We start from the raw sequence: 19,404 nt of genomic DNA, 5'->3' as shown, positions 1-19,404 counted from the left end.
ATCCAAGCTACCTGGAATGAGGACCCTCAGATAAAATAATGCCCTACACTTATCGTACTTCTGTCTTCCAAATAATGTATTAACTTATGCATCAGTTAGGGTAATGTTTTGCAAAATCAAAAGCACTAAGCAGCGGTTTTACAGATTTTCTGCACAGGAACAACCAACAAAAAGTAGGTATGCATTCTACCATTTGTTGAATGGAAGATAATTTCTTCAGCTGGGATACAATATACTGAGTAAACGCATGCAATAAACTTTACTTTCCCTCTTGGTCCAGTTTTCTTCGTTACTACTACTCCTGATCTTTCTCATTTATAAAGTGAGTTTTTTTTGTTAGTTTTTACAGTACTCAGTGGCGTAACATGGAGCTCATGGTTAACCCAAGGGAGGAAGCTTGATGAGGCTCAGGCTAGTCTTAAATAGTAGAGTGGAGGGAACCAAATGTCTTCTGGTAAGTAGTTAAAGATCACAGAAATAAAGCAGGAACGTCTTCTTTTGTTGTTAAAGAAATATTTAATGTGAGATAAGATCTGCTTCTCAGAGAGGAGCCCTATCTCTGTTGAGTCTGTTACGTAGATAAGGATTGCTTAAAATAAAGTCTCTGAAAGCTACTTGAACAAAAATAGTTATATAAGACTATTTTAAGAGCCAAAAAACAGGGGTTGGGAATGCCAAATAGGAAGGCATAACCATCATTAAAATGAGAAAGAACATGAGTGTGGACAATTCTTGAACGTGAAATCAGTGTGCAGGTTTATCCAGACTCGCAACACACGTTTGGAGTATCAGATGTGAAAGTGTGATAGCACTTTAGTGGAAGGGACCAGGGAGGAAAATATACTATATAGCCGGAGACTAACTTCCAAGATTGTCTAGTAAAGAAACACTAAACCTGGGGAAAGAAACTCCAAGGCCTTCAAGTCTCACATAATTCCATAAGTAGTATACCAGTATCAGTTGCAAGATACACCTGAGTTAGACGTCATCTGCGTATTAATAGTGCAGAATGTTCTCCCCTGCTAGGGTCTTAATGTAACAATTGGAAAGTGTTCAGGCAGTGCTGAGATCATTGGCACTCAAGAAAAATGAGAGAAAGGCAGACCTGGAGAACAATTTCACAAACACAGCTCTCTTTCCAATGACAGAAAAGAACTAGAGAGTGGGCAAAAAGACCTCATGACAGACCATGTTCAAGAAAAACTTGTACTCAAGGATCACCACCATGAGGGATATGCTGTGTAGCATCCAACATCGGAAAGATCGCCATCTCTGTACTGTATATACAACTCAAACAAAAAGCAACAACTGCCTACATAAAAATACATGCTGAGGTCGCGCCGGTGTCAGGTAGGCTCGGTCTAGGGAAAAAAGTACATGTTTTTGAAACTGGAGTTCCGGGAATTTTAGGGCACGCTCCCAGACTTTATACTGTATTGGCCTCCAACTCCTCCCCCCATTTGTGTCTCAGTTGGGCAAGTGGAGCAGGTGTCAGTTCCCGGGTGGCCTTGTATATCCATGTGATTAGGTGATGGCCGGGGCCCATGGACAGTACTGTGTGGAGCACTGGGCGAGTCGCGGGCACACCCCCAAAAAGATCCCAAAGACAACGGCAATACAATTTGCCGGTGTAGAAGGAACTGCCTTTGGGTGAGCCTGCTCTCTTCTGCCAGATGGTCGAAAGGGAGAAGTTGGCCTTCAGAAAAAAGAGACTCCACTTCGAGAAGCGGGAGATCCATCCAGGCCTGCAGTGCCCGGGCAGTGTAGTAGCCCCAGTCCTGGGGAGGCCCACCAGCGGCAACAGTGGGGTGTAGAGAGGGGTCCTTTGGGACAGGCGATGGACCCGGAGCATACAGTAAATTGCCACGGCTACCTGTATGGAATGGGTCAATGTAGGCTGGGCCCCGGCAGGAGCAGGCGTCGGATTGCCGGTAACAATAAAAGAAACATATTTTTCTAAAGTGGCAGTGAAGTCAGTGAATGATTTTATTTTTAAGTTGAGGACAGTTTTCCATCTGCCAACTAGGTTAAATAGGCACACTTAGCAAGTAGCTTGCTGAAGATGTTGTAGGATAGCAGCTAAGGAATCACACGAGGGGAAAGGGACACCTTTCCCAGTAAAGCTTACAGTACAAGAAGGCAATATTAGCAGTCGCCTCACGATCACAGTGTTAAAGAAATTACATTTTGTCTCCATTTGAGCTTTCCCTTCTAACTTAGCATCTTTTTGAAATGGTGATTTGAACATGTTTCTCACTAACACGACAAAATGCCATGCACGCGTTTATTATAGTTAGACTTTGTTGTCCTGTTATCTGCACTGTTAGTGTCAGGGACACATATTAGAACGTGATGTTCTTGCTATATTTTGTGCTTGTAGTAGACAACTCTTTTACCTAGACTAAGGGTCTGGTTACAATCTTAGCGAACAGGGATACTCCAATACAAACATGACGGATATCCTGTCCGCCATATTACAGTTTCATTTTCATAATATGGAACTTGTAATACGGCAGATGGAATATCCATCATGTTTGTGATGGAGTATCCCATCTGCTAAGATTGTAATCAGGCCCTAAGTAAAGATTTTTTTTGCATTTCCTGCAGAATTTAATAATGCCCTTATTTTATTATTTAAACATCATCCGTTGTTAATTCGGTGAAAGGCACTTCACACCGGAGTTATCAAGGAAGCTGCTGAGAGCTGTAAATGACAATCAGCTCCGCAGGTCCCGACATTCATTCTAAGAAGGGAGATAGCTGAGCAAGCAGATGCATGTAGGCTTGCATACTCAGAGAGAGTGCATTTGTTAAAGCACTGAGGACGGCGTCCTGAGACATTATACCAAGGTATGGAGTTAGATCATTCCAACAGGGTCTGGCAGAAGGGTACTCAAACCATGCGCTCGCTAGTGTAGGGGTATTACTGATAGACAGGAGTTATATTGGGTAAAATTGCCATGGTTGAATTTTTTTTATTTTATGTATTTTGAAAGTTTTATATAGCGCGAACAAGATCTTTGCAGATAACAGAGCGCTTTACACAGGCAAGTGCCAGGGTAGGGAAACGAGGGAGCATAGTAGGAAGGTAGGTCATCACGTTAGTGTAAATAGTACAACTATTACAGATATGAGGTAGCATGGCATAGTGGGAAGGTAGGTCATCAAATCAATGTAAATAGTACAAATATCACAAATAATACAGATATGAGGGAGCATGAACAATTAGGTAGCTCAATAAAACAAGTAAAACACATGTGCCAAGGAATAGGACCGGTAATACTGATCGACGCAGAGTAAATCAAACGCAGTAGTTCAAGTGTATTTAGCCATGAGGATACTTTTGACTTCTTTCTTAAAAAGAAGAGTGGAGGAGATGAGTCTGGTTTCAGGAGGGAGTGAGTTCCTGATCCTGGGCGCCATTCCTGAGAAGGAGCGTTTGTAGGTTTTTTCCTTCCGGAATCTTCGAGGCTTCAGCATCAGATTGTTTGTACTTCTGGTGGTTCTGGACCCGCCGGAAATTGTCAACTTCAGCGTGAGGTAGCCGGGTGATTTCAGGTGTATAGCCTTGTGCGTCATGCAGGCAATTTTCAGCTGTATTCTGGCTCCAAGAGGCAACCAGTTCAGGGCTTTAAAGTCAGGGGAGATATGCAAATGTTTTTTAGATCCAGTGATGAGTCTAGCTGCCGCGTTTAGTGAAGCTCCGAGGGGTGCAGTTGTAGTTAGAGGGAGGCCGCAGAGGGCCACGCTGCCATAGTCTATGCGAGGGATGACTAGTGCTTGTACTGCAGTTTGGAAGTCTTTGGCTGGGAGGAAGGGTTTAAGTTTCCTCAAGGTATTTATTTGGAAGTTCGCCCCCTTAGTTGCCTTGCTGATATGCTGCTGCATGTTGAGGTTGGTGTCAAGTGTTATGCCTAAGGATTTTGCTGAATCCACGATGGTCGGTTGGACATTGAGGGCTGTTAGGTGCTTAAGCCATGTTTGTGTGGTGGATATTTTCGTGGGAGGTGAGATCAGGAGGAACTCAGTTTTCATAGCATTGAGTTTGAGGTGGTTATCGGCCAGCCAAGATTGGGTGCTTCTGATCGTTGAGTTCAGACGCATGATGTCTTTGGGTGATTGTAACTTGAGATATAGTTGAGTGTCATCGGCGTACATGTGAAAGTGTACATTGGATGCTTGTAGCAGGGTGGTGAGTGGTTCCATAACTAAGTTGAATAAAGTGGGGGATAGGCATGAACCTTGGGGGACACCTAACGTAACAGGTACTGAAGAGGACATCAAGTTTTTGCTCTTGAATTTTTGAGACCGGTTGTGTAGAAAGGAAGTGAACCACTGAAGAACAGTCCCAGAGAGACCTATTCTTGTTTTTAAGAGTTCGAGTAAGTTCTCATGTTTCACCGTGTCGAATGCTGAAGAGAGGTCAAGAAGGATGAGGAGGCAGGTATCATTTTGATCTAAAATTTGGAGGGCGTCGTCAATTATGTGAGTCATAGCGGTTTCAGTGCTGTGCCATGCTCGGAAGCCTGATTGATGAGGGTTGAGGAGATCAGACTGTTCTATGTGCTTTGTCAGTTGTAGTTGGACGCATTTTTCCAACAGTTTGGCGAGAGTGGGAATGTTGGTAATCGGACGGTAGTTGTTTAGATCAGTGGGGTCGGCTGTTGGTTTCTTCAGTAAAGGTGTCACTTGTCCAACTTTGAGGGAGTCAGGGATGGTTCCTTGTTGAAGTGAGCTATTGATAATTTTAGTCCAGAGTGGGAGGAGCAAAGGGGTGAAGTCTTTTACAGCGTTAGCAGGAAGAGGGTCAGTGAGGTGGTTGGATGGTTTCAGGGTGCTGAGTACTCTGTCAATTTCTTCTTCAGAGTAGGTGTCAAAGGATGACCATGTCGCATTGTTTTTTAGTTCATTGGGTGTTATGCAGTGGGGCTTTGAGTAAAGGCTTGCGTCAATGAGGAGATCGCTCCTTATGTTGTCCGTTTTTTTGTTAAAGAAAGCAGAGAAATCTTCACAGGAAGGAGCAGTGCCCATAATGTCAGCAGCTGGGGGTTGTTCCTTAGATTGTGATCGGATTAGCTTGAACAGTTTACTTGGACGGTTTTTTGCTTGGTCAAGCTGGAGTCTGAAGAATTCTGATTTTGAGCGTTTTATTTTCCTGAAGTAGGCGTTTCTCTTTTTCTTCAGAATGTTTAGGTGCAGTGCCGAGGGAACAGATCTCCAGGTGCGCTCTGCCATTCGCATAGCCCGCCTGTCTTCATTGAGACTCCCGTTGTACCAGGGGTTGGAGATCTTGGTGGCGACTCTTTTCAGTTGCATCGGTGCAGCCTCATGGATTATTGAGGCCATGGTGTTGAGATAGTGGTCTGTTAAGTACTGAACGTCAGTAACGTCGGTAGGGGGGAGTAGGAGATTGCAGCTGTTAGGGGGTAGAGAGTTTGGATTGAGTTTCCTCAGGTCTCTTTTCCAAACTTTGGGCATGGAGTATTGGACCGGGATACGTTTAACTTTTTCCTTGATGAAGAATGTGACAATATGGTGGTCTGACCAGTCACAAGGTTGGATTGAATCAAGTTGAGTAGTGCCTTCTTTGGAGTTGACAAGGTCGAGGATAGAGCCTTTGTCATGTGTCGGGCTGTTGCATATTTGTGTGAGGTCAGAAGCGTTAAGGAAATTTTTGAGGCTATTAACCACTGCGTCACTGCAGTCATTCCAGTGAAGATTGTAATCGCCAAGGTAGATTTGTGTGTTTTGCCGTCCTGAGTTGATTGACATTAATTAATTAATTAATTGTGGGTTTCTAAAGCGCTAGAATCAACTCCCGAAGGAGTATCTCTGCGCTGTAGACCGCTGGGGAACCCGTCCTGGCTTTCCCTGTGAGATGGTCCCTACTGGGTATCTCCAAGGTGAAACCAGGCATCCCCGGCGTATGTGGGGGGCCGTTGTGGAGATGAGGCAAGCTAATGCCAAGAGTTGCCGAGTGTGATCCCTGGTTAGAGTAGGCACCGAGGCGAGAATTATCGAGTCCGCTGACCCTGGTCCACGACCCTGCCGCGTCGGGGATAGAACCCTGGTCCCGGGCCGCCCTCTGCTTCCAGGTCTGCTGCCTCTAACCAGTGAGCCACACCACTCCATTGTGTCCATGAGTTGTTGGGAGAAGATGAGGTTGTCCCCAGGAGGGTGGTAAATGATGTGTAGTGAGCATACAGGTTTGTTTTCACTGATGACATCAAGGCAGAAGTATTCACAGGAGGTAAGAGAAGGGGCGGTGACTTTATTAATTGAGAGGTTGCTCTTGTAAATGCATGCGATTCCGCCGCCTGTCTTGTTGGACCTGTCAAGTCTAATGATGCAGTAGTTGGGGGGCACAAGGATATCCATGATAGGAGTAGAGGATTCAGTTAGCCATGTTTCAGTTAGGATGGCTAGGTCAAGGTCCAGATACATGATGAGGTCAGCGACCTCCGACGAGTGTTTTTGGGCCGATCTACAGTTGAGAAGTGTGCATTTGAGTCTGGGGGTGCAAGGGGAGGAGGAGGGGTTTATAGTGAGAGGGACTTTAGTGAGGTTGTTGGCACGGAGCCTCTGTTGTTATGCGTGGGGTGTCTGAGATGGTTGGAAAGAATCGTAGGAATGGACAGGTGTGTGGTGTCTAAGACGTTTTTGGTTTCCGGGACATAAGTGCGGAGTAGGGTATGTATGTCGAGGTCCGAGAGAGTCTTGATAGTGCGCTGGGGGCGGTTGGAGGTATTGCGAGAGGGGATAGAGGTCCAATGTAAGGGGTGTGTAGGATGTGTCTTGATAGTGCGCTGGGGCGGTTGGCGGTATTGCGAGAGGGGATAGAGGTCCAATGTGAGGGGTGAGTAGGATGTGAGGGGGGGTTGTTGTTTCGTTGAGGAGTGGTGGTGAGAGGGGGGTGTCTGGGGTGCGTGAGGAGTAACTCTTTGAGGGTGTGGAGTTCTTCTTTCACTTGGAGGAGGGTGGTCATGATTGTGTCCAGCGTGCAGTTGGGTAAGGAGTTGGGGGGGGCACTGAGGGAGAGCACGTGCCTGAGCGACTGGAGCATGGGGGGGAAGGGGTGGGGGTGTTATTGAGGTGATTGGAAATGGATTTGGAGTTGGGGTGTTAGTGAGTGTGTTGGAGTTCTCGTAGGTAGCAACGATGTTGGGGGGGAGGAGTGAGAAGATAAGTGACGGTGTTGGTGTTGTTGGACAGGGAATCAATGAAGGGAGGGGTGAGGCAATTGCGAGACGTGTGGAGGCTGGTTGTTGCGGGGGTGTAGTAATAGGGAGTGAGAGTGGGGGGGGGAGATGTTGAGGGAGGAGTGGGGGCCAGGAGTGGCGGGAGTGCAAAGAGTGGGGGGGGGGGAACGGTTGAGGGAGGAGTGAGGGCTAGGAGTGGCGGGAGTGCAGGGAGTGGTGGGGAAGTTGTTGAGGGAGGGGTGACGGTCAGGAGTAGCTTGAGTGCAAAGAGTGGGGGGGGGAGATGTTGAGGGAGGAGTGGGGGCCAGGAGTGGCGTGAGTGCAGAGAGTGGGGGGGGAAGAGGTCGAGGGGGGAGTGGGGGCTAGGAGTGGGGGGAGTGCAGCGAGTGGCGGGGGTGGGGAAAGTGGGGGGGAGGTGGGCTGGGAGAGAGTCGTGTTGTGAGGGTCAGAAGCGGTGGGTTGTTCTGAGACGCTAGTTGGAAGTGTGGTGTTCTGGTTCAGTTGGAGTGGGGTATGAGTGGAGGTCCGAGGATTGGAGAGGTGCCCTTTGAAAGTGGGGAACAGGTTGTCGAGTAGTTCCAGGTTCCTGTCTGTGGATTGAATTAGGACAACCCCGTTATTGTAGTTAGTAATGGTGGTTCTGCCTGGGAAGAGTTGGGATGGTGTGATGGAGAGTGTTAGGCCATGAGCGGATTTCCTGGTGGTGGAGACGTTGAGTAAGGTGAGGAACGCTTTTCTCCATTGAGCTCTGCGTGTGGTGTGGAAGATGATATCGGTGTTCAGGGATCCATTGATCGGTGAGAAGTAGGTGTCGGCAAAGGGGGTTTCAGGGTGGGACCTCAGGAAGTTGTGTTTAAAGCGTTTAGCGGCTTTTTTGGTGAGTGCGGGTGGGTAGTTTATTTTATATGTGTGCTTGCCGATGGGATCCATGTTGGGATGGCGGTAAAGGTGGGTGTGGGATGGTGAGCAGTAGAGATATACAAGAGCAGAGGTAAAAGCAAACAATAAATTACATGGGTCAAAAATGACACTAGTGAGTGATCAAAATATATGAGGTAGCAATCGGTGCCTTACATTAGTAAAAAGTGAAATGGGTGCAGTTTACAAAAGAAATGTACAACAATATATGAGGTAGCAATAAATGCATTACAGGAATAAAGAGAAATGGGAGCAGCTTACACAAATGTGCAGTAAACAAATATAAGCATAATACTGATGAAATACTGGAACAAAATACAGATGCCAACAAAAAGTTAAAGAGTCAAAAGTGATACTAGTGAGCAGCCAGGAATATATGAGGTAGTGATCGGTGCAGAAAGTGAATTGGGTGTAGGTTACAAAAAAGAAATATCCAAAGTGCAATTAGAAGTATAATACTGCAATAAAAGGCAGACATTCTATCACAAGAGTATACACATATATACCCATATGTATAAGGGTATACATGTATATATATATATATTCACTGAAAAAACCATAGGTTATAGACCATATATAGTTAGGAATTAGCATTTAAAAAACCTTATTTTACTCACACAAAACCATTGAAATTCCATATATAGTTAGTTGCACTAACTATATATCGCGCACCCGCAATCCACTGCTGATCATGTCACATATTACATCATTCATGACATGGTCAGTGACATCACTGATGACATCACTGATGACATCTCAAATGACATCACTGATGACATCACTGATGACATCATCTAGTGTCTGTGTGTTTTTGTAAAGTTTAAATATGTTTTACATATTGAAGAATGAGTGGATGTATAAGTGTCTGGATGAAGGATTTAGTAGGTGCGTGACTGACTGTATGAGTGAGTGATTAAATGTGTCTCACTGAATGCATGGGTTAGTGACTAAACTGTCTTAATTTGTGCATCATTATGTCTGTTGTTCTGTAAACTGCTGCATGTGTTGATCATTAGCTATACGAGAGGCTATATGTGTTATTAATTGGTTGCCCAAGTATTTCTATGGGAGATTGAGTTTGTGTAGGGGTGGCTGGAAGGTGTGTGACTCTATGCATAGATGTGTGAGCAGTTTATTCACTAGGTGTATGAGTTCAAGAGTGCATGTGGAAACAGCTACATGGGCAGTTGACTGTGTGCATGAGTGTATTGATGAGTGAATGGATATCTCAATGCTACATGTCATAGTAAGTACATATGTAAAACACAGTACATGTGAGAGTTGGCATATATAAATAACTGTGCATGAGAGCCACTGAATGAGTGAGTAGTTGTATCGATCATTGTGAACTTGTATCAGGGATTGTATAAGAGAGTAAATATGTGTTAGTATATGTTTCAATAAGTAAGGTGTGTTTAACTGTATAGTTGAAGAAATGGAGGTGAGATTGTTTCTTTGCATGACTGACTGGGTGTGTGAGTAACTCCATGGATGAGTGGCAGTGTGTGAGTGTCTGTATACACTGAGTGTATCTAAGGTTATATTAGAGTCTGAAGAGGTTTATCGTATTAGCACAAGAATGATGTCAAATGAGATGTCATCAGTGATGTCATCAGTGATGTCATTTGAGATGTCATCAGTGATGTCATCAGTGATGTCACTGACCATGTCATGAATGATGTAATATGTGACATGATCAGCAGTGGATTGCGGGTGCGCGATATATAGTTAGTGCAACTAACTATATATGGAATTTCAATGGTTTTGTGTGAGTAAAATAAGGTTTTTTAAATGCTAATTCCTAACTATATATGGTCTATAACCTATGGTTTTTTCAGTGAATTTCAATGGTTTTTTAATAGCAAATATCATAAGCTGTCGAATGTCAAGTACGTGGTAAGTGAAAACATTTTCGTGTTTATGCACACTGATCTGCTTTGAATGGTGCCCCTCCCCCTCATTTCTATTAGGAGTACTCTCTCTTTGCAGATAGTGAAAGGTAGTTAACGCAGGCCTTTGCCCCCATTGTAATCCGTCGTGCCTGCTTCTCTCTCCATTTGATTGATTGTTATCCAAGTATTTACTGTTTTAGAATTAGTTCTCTTTGGTTCATTCTCTATTTACAAACAAACACAGAGTCGCAATACTCTGTTTAGTCTTTGCAGATAACGAAAAATCGTGTAAAAAAAAAGAAAAGGAATCGAGCAAAATCAGTAGGCCACTAATGGGATCTCTTTTTGACCTCGCTAAAATAGAAACATTAGGAACAACCCCTCATGACAAATACAAAACTAGTGAGATGAACTGAACTCCACACAATGATGGCTGCAAAACAGCTCGGCTCCGCCACCCACCCCGCCCAAAATAACGATAAAGAACGGCTGCCATGATTGGTTGCGGAATGACCACGACGGAGCTACGAAATGGTGCTGCTCTCATGCTAACCCCAGCTTCAGTCTGAAACATCCAGAAACACTGTAGACTACCAATTCGATCAGTTCCGGTAGCGCCCCAATGTAACCCGGTAGAGAAGAACTAGCCCTCCCCTCTTTGACTGATGGTTCTTGTTGCCTGTCCCTTCTGTTGTCATTTAACAGAACTATTTAGCCTGCTGAAAGGGGTTGTGTTCCGACCGCTGGTTGGTGGAGACATTTTGACTATATTCTGTACCTGCGTTGTCGCGTAATGCGTCATATGACGCGCCGCGTTAGCGCATCCGGAAGTCATCCGGGGCGCGCAGCGCGTAACGTAAGCATAACAAGTCATGTGACTTGTTAATAAAACTTTTCATTGGTTCATTTTACTTTTCTTATTGTAATGATGAAAGGCTTGGTCATATGACCTAAAAATTACGCTTTTCATTACTTCCGAACATTATTTTTTCTTAAATATATGTTATAATGTTCCAGGCTAATGTACTTTCCCGGAAATTTTACAACTGTCCTGCAAGTAAAATATATTCTTTTTTCGAGAAAAAGAGCGTTTCTTCGTCCCATGACGGAGCCGTTGAGCAAAAGAGGGTCGACCTGCTGTCTTAGTCGCCGATACGCCTGAATATGAGATTCTTATCGATCACTTTATGTTGCAGGAATAGAAAACACAACAGCCCTTGACCATTTATCTTAACTGCGTTCCTTCGTATTATACCTTTTACCCTTCATGTAATTGGTCTGCTTTATTTCACTTGCCTTTTAATGATTCTAAAACAGTCACTATTATTAAAAACTTTACCAATGTATATACTACTACCATGTTTTCTTTTAAAAACCTTTATTGTGAAAATGTCATTATACAAATACGAGCCTATAACCACGTGGGCCTGCCACAGAGCAAACTGTAATCGTATATGATGAATAGACATTTACACTGTAGAGGAACGTAACGGGCGGGCCATTAGGTTGCAAGAACTAAGGTGTCTAACAGTTACGGAATCGGTGGACGTACATTTTATAATTAAAATACGACAGGGCCAGTTACAATAAAATTATCTAGATATACATTTGCGGGCAAGTACCATGGGTGACGTTAATTCGAACTTTCAACAGTACAGTAATCAATAACACATCAGAACTTAATATCAATAGGGATGTCGAAATATTCAATCAATTCTCGTCCCCGCCCGCCATGTGCTTCAAAACTGCATACGTATCTCGTGATTTCAAGGTTCTGCAACCAGTACACAACAAGGAGTTACGAGTCCCATTTATTCCGGCGCCATTTTGGGCGAGGACGGGCAGGTCCGGGATATAGTCAAAATGTCTCTACCAACCATCGACTATGATGATGTTCATATGCTGTATTTATTAGAGTAACACTCATCTGTCTACATGAAATTAATTTGCCACAATCTAAACATGTCATTTTAATCTTTCCAAAGTTCTTCTAAATATTTGGGACCGTTTCCCTTGCCTCTGAAGCTCTCAGTGCCACTTCTTTGATGAATGTACTAGCAGGTCAAGGGTTCTCCTCCAAATCTCTCTTTTATGCAGCACTATAATTAATTGGTGCCACCTCTCCATATGACGATGCATGGTATAGTTACCACAACTATATTTTTTTTCGGTTCCTCTGGAGAGTTCATCGTGGCAGATGAAGCGTGTAACGTACCGGGCATTTACCTTTTTTTGCATGTACAGGAAAGGAAAAAAAAATCGAGCGTCCGAGTTCTAAGGTGTCCCAGGGCCATTTTAGTGGACCAGGCCCAAATCCAAAGAACAGGCCGCCATTTTGAGAGTCCTCTTGCAGCCGCCTGTCGCTGTAGCATCAAGAGCAGCCGAAACTCAGCTGAATGGCAACTGAAACGGTAAAGGGGCGCCCCACTACAGCAGACGAGCTTCCACCTAGGAAGGCCCATTCACGCCGGCTCCCCCCCCCTTCGGGCACCCCACGCCGTTATTCGGAGCAGTATTGTAGGATGGCCACACCAGTGCGGCAACTTGCTAGACATCACCTCGGTGGTAACCGAATCTCAACGCCTTGTGGTGTCTCCTATTCAGAAAACATTGTTATGCTGCCTTCGACCTATTCGCCGCAAGTGCGCACACAACTCAACTGCATAGCTTGCTAGACACCACCTCGGTGCCATCCGGATCTTGGAATGTCAGCACCTTTTGGTGTCTTCTCTTCAGAAAATATTGTTGCGCTGCCTTTGGCCCCATTCGCACATCGGTCCGCTACTGACGCCATCTCACAGGCTAATGGGGCGCCCCACGCCGAGTTTCAGCATTGTAGAATAACCACACCAGTACAGCAACTTGCTAGACATCACCTCGGTGCCATCCGGATCTCGGCGCCCCACTGCAGATGAAGTGCCTCTCAACTATGAAACCACCACGGTGACATCCGGATCTTGGCGCGTTGTGCTGCCTTCGGCCTATTCGCACATCGGTCCGCTACTGACGCCATCTCACAGGCTAATGGGGCGACCCACGCCGAGTTTCAGCATTGTAGGATGACCACACCAGTACAGCAACTTGCTAGACATCACCTCGGTGCCATCCGGATCTCGGCGCCCCACTGCAGATGAAGTGCCTCTCAACTATGAAACCACCACGGTGACATCCGGATCTTGGCGCGTTGTGCTGCCTTCGGCCTATTCGCACATCGGTCCGCTACTGACGCCATCTCACAGGCTAATGGGGCGACCCACGCCGAGTTTCAGCATTGTAGGATGACCACACCAGTACAGCAACTTGCTAGACATCACCTCAGTGCCATCCGAATCTTGGCATCTCAACGCCTAGTGGTATCTTCCATACAAAAAATATTGTTACGCTGCCTTTGGCCCCATTCGCACATCAGTCCGCAACTTAGACATCACCTCGGTGCCATCCGGATCTTGGCATCTCAGCGCCTTGTGGTGTCAGTCAGAAAATATTGTTGCGCTGCCTTTGGCCCCATTCGCACATCGGTCCGCTACTGACGCCATCTCACAGGCCAAGGGGCGCCCCACGCCGACTTTCAACATTGTAGGATGGCCACAGAAGTGCGACAACTTACTAGACACCACCTCGGTGCCATCCGGATCTTGGCGCGTTGTGCTGCCTTCGGCCTATTCGCACATCGGTCCGCTACTGACGCAAACTCACAGGCCAACGGGGCGCCCCACGCCGACTTTCAGCATTGTAGGATGGCCACACCAGTGCTGCAACTTGCTGGACACCACCTCGGTGCCATCCGGATCTTGGCGCGTTGTATTGCCTTCGGCCTATTCGCACATCGGTCCGCTACTGACGCCGCCTCACGTGCCAACGTATTTTCTCCGCATTTTATACCCTATGCCGCATAACAGGTCATGTGACTTGTTTATAAAACTTTTCATTGGTTCATTTTACTTTTGGTTTCCTAATGATGGAAGGCTTGATCATATGACCTAAAAACAACACTTTTCATTGGATGAAAACTTTTTTTTCCCCCAAACGATGAAAGCCCCACCTTGTTTCTGGATGTTTCAGACTAAACTGGCGTCAGCATGAGAGCACCACCATCTCGTAGCTCCGTCGTGGTCATTCCGCGAGCAATCATGGCAGCCGCTCCCCACCAGAAGCCTGCAGGAGTCGGGGCCCCCAAAACTTTTGATGAATTCTCAAGGCGGAGGGGACGCTTTCGAGAATGGGGTCCAAGACCTAGCAGACAAGCGTCCGATTTCCAAGGTGTCCCAGGGCCATTTCAGTGGACCACGCCCAAAAAGGAAAGAGCCTGCCGCCATTTTGAGAGTCCTGTGGCAGCCGCCTATCGCTGCACCGCAAGAGTGGGCGCAACTCAGCTGAATGGCGGATTTTGACACAGTGGACCAAAAGCGGACGGAATGGCAACTGAAACGGTAAAGGGGCGCCCCACTAAAACAGATGAGACTCCACCTGGAGAGGCCCGTTCACGCCGCCTCCCCCGGGGCGCCCCACGCCGTTATTCGGAGCAGCATTGTAGGATACCAAAACCAGTGCGGCAACTTACTGGACATCACCTTGGTGCCATCGTTCTGCTGCCTTGGAACTATTCGCACAACAGTTTGCTACTGATGACCCACCCCCCGCGACGCCCCACGCCGTTATTTGCTGGGTGGCAACTTACTAGACATCACTTTCGTGTCATCTAGATTTCGGCGCGTTCTGCTGCCTTGGAACTATTCGCACAACAGTTTGCTACTGATGACCCACCCCCCGCGACGCCCCACGCCGGAAATCTGGACGTTGTGCTGCGTTGGGACTATTCGCACAGCCGACCGCTACTTCGTTGTTTTTCCCTAAAAATGTTTATATGTTATTACTATTTTTGTTTTCTTGTATATATTTATAAATTATTAAAGTTTTATAATCTTACTACTTTGTCGGAGTGCTATATATTTTTAATGTGACACATAATTGTAAAAACTTTGATGTACAAAGAGTCATCCCTGGAATCTTCCGCTTCACGCTCGGTCCCCTCCCCAATCACAATACAGGATGGTTTTCAGATAATAGCAACGCTTCTGCTGTGACGGATCTCATCGAGTGTGGGCCTTGATCTACTATAACTCCTTTGAAGAGGGGTGATTCTTTACAGCTGTGGCCATAAACTACATCTGCAGGGCTAGCTGATAGCCTAGGACCGGCCTGGACAATCGGACACAGAGGAAAAGGAGTGTCAGAGGGTGCGGTAGTGAATAGGGCGAAAGGGAGGTGTCGGGCGGGCACAGGGTGTGATTCTCAGGGAAGAGCAGCGCAGATGGGGGGAGGTTTATTACCCATGCATAAGACAGAGAGCGGGGGTGACCACTGCCTGGGTGAGATGCTTGCGAGGGTGGGGAGCCATGCTAAGGATCGACAGCGTGCACAGAGTGGGTCTGGTCAAGGCATCTAAAATGGCTGCCGTGCACGACAAAAGTGTGGCATTTGAAAAAAGACAAGATGGCGCACACAATGTTTTTCAACAATTCCTGATTTCCTTCGAATCGAACGTTAACAGACGTTGGGGCATATTACCAAAGTTAAGCAATATTTATCCCTAACGATGCATTGCAAAGATTTTTTTACCGTCAGAAATTATCGCAGATAAACCTTGCTATTATCAAGGTTTATCGCAAATACGATAAAAAACGACCGCAATGCATTAATATCGCTGAAAACTCAGCGATATTCATGCATTACCGAGCTAATGCTCTTAGCCATGTTATCCACCTCCCATTGGATAACATGGCTAAGAACTGCTCAGGGCAGCTGTTACTTTTTGGAGATATTCGCGCTTATCTCGAATATTTCCAAAAGTTGATAATAGGAGATAGCGATGTTAGCGACTGTTTCCAGTCGCTAACATCTTGGCATGCCCACTTTGCATGTCATTAGTGATAAATATCACTCACATGCAAAGTGGGACCCAAGATGGTCGCTATCTCCTACTAGCCGTCGCTAACTGGTGTTAGCAACAGCTAGGTAATACAGATATAATTTTATCTCCGCGAAGCGGAGCGCTGTTACAGATATATATCTTGTTTTTTAACGTTAATTTCTCAAAATGCACTGAAGCACATATATTGAGACATAGCAAAGGCACATCGGGCTACCAGTCCCTAGAAGATAGCGATGTTAGCGACTGTTTCCAGTCGCTAACATCTTGGCATGCCCACTTTGCATGTCATTAGTGATAAATATCACTCACATGCAAAGTGGGACCCAAGATGGTCGCTATCTCCTACTAGCCGTCGCTAACTGGTGTTAGCAACAGCTAGGTAATACAGATATAATTTTATCTCCGCGAAGCGGAGCGCTGTTACAGATATATATCTTGTTTTTGAACGTTAATTTCTCAAAATGCACTGAAGCACATATATTGAGACATAGCAAAGGCACATCGGGCTACCAGTCCCTAATATTTTACCAAGTTTCATGCAAATCCATTCAGCCGTTCGATTATTATTATTATTATTATTATTTTTTGCCCCGCGGGGCCCTTTTAAAACCTCCACATCAAACCTAGGGGGTCAGCGAGGATCTACTATGCCCCCTTATGGTCATTTGCCCCTTCGCTTTGGCCTCCTCTTGTCTCTCGATCCTACCGAGAGACAAGATGGCGGCCGCTACGTACTGTTTGGAATGTTTACAGACACCGGAGAGCCAATCAGCTTCGCTTCGCAAAGCTCCGTAACGCGAAAAGTACGCGAAGCGGTGCGCTGTTACAGATATATATCTTTTTTTGAACGTTAATTTCTCAAAATCCACTGAAGCACATATATTGAGACCTAGCAAAGGCACATCGGGCTACCAGTCCCTACAATTTTGCCAAGTTTCGTGCAAATCCATTCAGCCGTTCGATTATTATTATTATTATTTTTTTTTGCCCCGCGGGGCCCTTTTAAAACCTCCACATCAAACCTAGGGGGTCAGCGAGGATCTACTATTCCCCCTTATGGTCATTTGCCCCTTCGCTTTGGCCTCCTCTTGTCTCTCGATCCTACCGAGAGACAAGATGGCGGCCGCTACGGACTGTTTGGAATGTTGACAGACGCCAGAGAACCAATCAGCTTCGCTTCACAAAGCTCCGTTGCGCGAAAAGTACGCGTCCTGGGCCGCTGCCCGGTCCGCTGTTACAGATATATATCTTTTTTTAAACGTTAATTTCTCAAAATCCACTGGAGCACATATATTGAGACCTACAAAAGGCACATCGGGCTACCAGTCCCTACAATTTTGCCAAGTTTCGTGCAAATCCATTCAGCCGTTCGGGCTAAAAGTGAGGCCAACCGCCCTATGGAAAACTCAATGTTAAAAACACGTTTTGGGACCCCCCTTTTTTCTCGGCCCCCACTGGACGAACCCCCCCCAAATTTTCAAGGGCTGCTCAGAAACAAAATGTGCCATTTTCCTGAAAATTTCAGCCAATTCCGTCCACAAACGCCAAAGTTATTAGACATAGAATTTTCAAAAAACCCATAGAGAAAAAATCCTAACTATATATACCTACTGGCGACCGCCAGTAGGTAATATATATATATATACACACAAGAGTATATGAGGTAGCGAGCGGTACAAAAAGTTATACTTATAAATATAAGAGTATATATGTATATATGTATATATATATATATATATATATATATATATATATATATATATATATATATATACACAAGAATATATGAGGTAGTGATCGGTGCAAAAAGTGAATTGGGTGCAGGTTACAAAAAAGAGATATCCAAAGTACAAGTAGAAGTATAACACTGCAGTAAAAGGCAGACACTATCACAAGAAGGTGTAGTTACAGAGCTATGTAAAGTGCGCGGTAGTTGATATAAGCCTAGAAAAGACCAGTTCTTATGGTAAGGTCAGGTAGAGAGCATGACTAGTCCATGATGGCCGCCAAAGAGAGAGACCAGTCTAAAATGGCAGCCAAATAGGGGAGATAGAGACAGTAGTCCTCTGTTTGTTGTTGTTGCTTCGAGAACAGGGAAGGGTAGTTTCACTTTCTATTTGAGCAAGCCCAATTCCTAGCTTGCTGGAAGGGAGTCTTATCTCTATTTTTGGTGGTCTTGAGTGGAGGAGTTAAGTTGAGGAGCCTCGTGGGTGGATTTATTTCTACAGTTTTATGACCCCAGCCATTTTGAACAAAGGATCTTTAACAATGTGAACAATCGAGTGGGGTGAAGTAAATACCTTTTTGTAATATCTGCTCAGCAAGTACGTTGATGTAGACAGTAGAGTTTTGCAGCTATCAAGGGTCTAGCCAGGGAGTGCACAGCTGCGGTGTGCATTGACTTCTGGCAGGTTGAGGGCTAATCTTCGTCGAGCGCGGCCAGAGCGACTGAGCTGCAGCCCCTCCTGCCTCGATAGGGGATGTTGTGTGTTTCCCGTCTGCCTCAGCTCCCCTGGGCGGCGGCACAGCACCGCTGTTCGCGTCCAGTTCCCCGTGCAGCTGGGGGCAAGCTCCAGTCGTCCGTCGCCCCCAGAGATCCCGTCTGCCTCAGGGCTCCACTTCGGCAGCTCCCTGGGCGGCGGCGCCACACCTCCGACCGCATCCAGCTCCCGGTGCAGACCGGGCCAGAGATCCGACCACTGCAGCCGTTGCCGGTGGCGGTGCTTACAGGCGTACCGGACGCCTCTGTTGCCCAGAACCGCTCGGTCCTCTCGTGCGACGGTCTCAGCCTTAGGGGGGGGGGGGGGCGGTCAGGGACCCCTAGCCGGCTCCATGCCCGCCACAGCAGGCTCCTCAGGCAACGATGGTCTCAGCCTCCGTAGGGGCGATCAGGGACCCCTAGACGGCTCCATGCAGCGCCACAGCAGGCTCCAGGCAACAACGGTCTCAGCCTTCGAGGGGGCGGTCAGGGACCCCTAGCCGGCTCCAAGCCGCGCCACAGCAGGCTCCAGGCAACGATGATCTCAGCCTCCGTAGGGGCGATCAGGGACCCCTAGAAGGTTCCGGGCAGCGCCACAGCCGGCTAACCCGCGATAGGCGTTCACAGGCGGTGGCAGGCAGCGCTTCTCCACTGCCCCCGGGCTGCACGGTAGTGGCTGCAGCCCCGGCAGGCAGTCTACAGGCGCTCACAAGCAATCAAAGCAGGTCGCACGGAAAGCAGTCACGCCAGCATCCACAGCAGGCTCTCCCCCATCGTCCAGGGCTCCGCCGATGCTCCAGTGAGAGTTGCAGGGGTCCAGCCGCCAGAACTGCAGGTACGTGATAACATTCGATCAATCCAGTTACTTTTTAGAATCCAGTTACTTGTGGTACATCCAGTTACTTGTTATGACTCCAGTTACTTGTTTTCCTCGATGTAGATGAGTGCTATCCGGGATAATTCCATGAAAGGGATCCCCAGCAC

General features: G+C 46.5%; 1 protein-coding gene across 8 annotated transcripts in view; it reads right to left on the bottom strand.

Annotated features, from left to right (window-relative positions):
* The window catches only part of ITSN2 (intersectin 2), a 1,402,222-nt gene that overhangs the window by 636,397 nt on the left and 746,421 nt on the right, over positions 1–19,404 (bottom strand). The window lies entirely within an intron of this gene.

The sequence above is a fragment of the Lissotriton helveticus genome, chromosome 6, assembly GCF_964261635.1.
Source record: "Lissotriton helveticus chromosome 6, aLisHel1.1, whole genome shotgun sequence".
Classification (NCBI taxonomy): Eukaryota; Metazoa; Chordata; class Amphibia; order Caudata; family Salamandridae; genus Lissotriton; species Lissotriton helveticus.
This window is presented reverse-complemented; position numbering and strand designations above follow the sequence as displayed.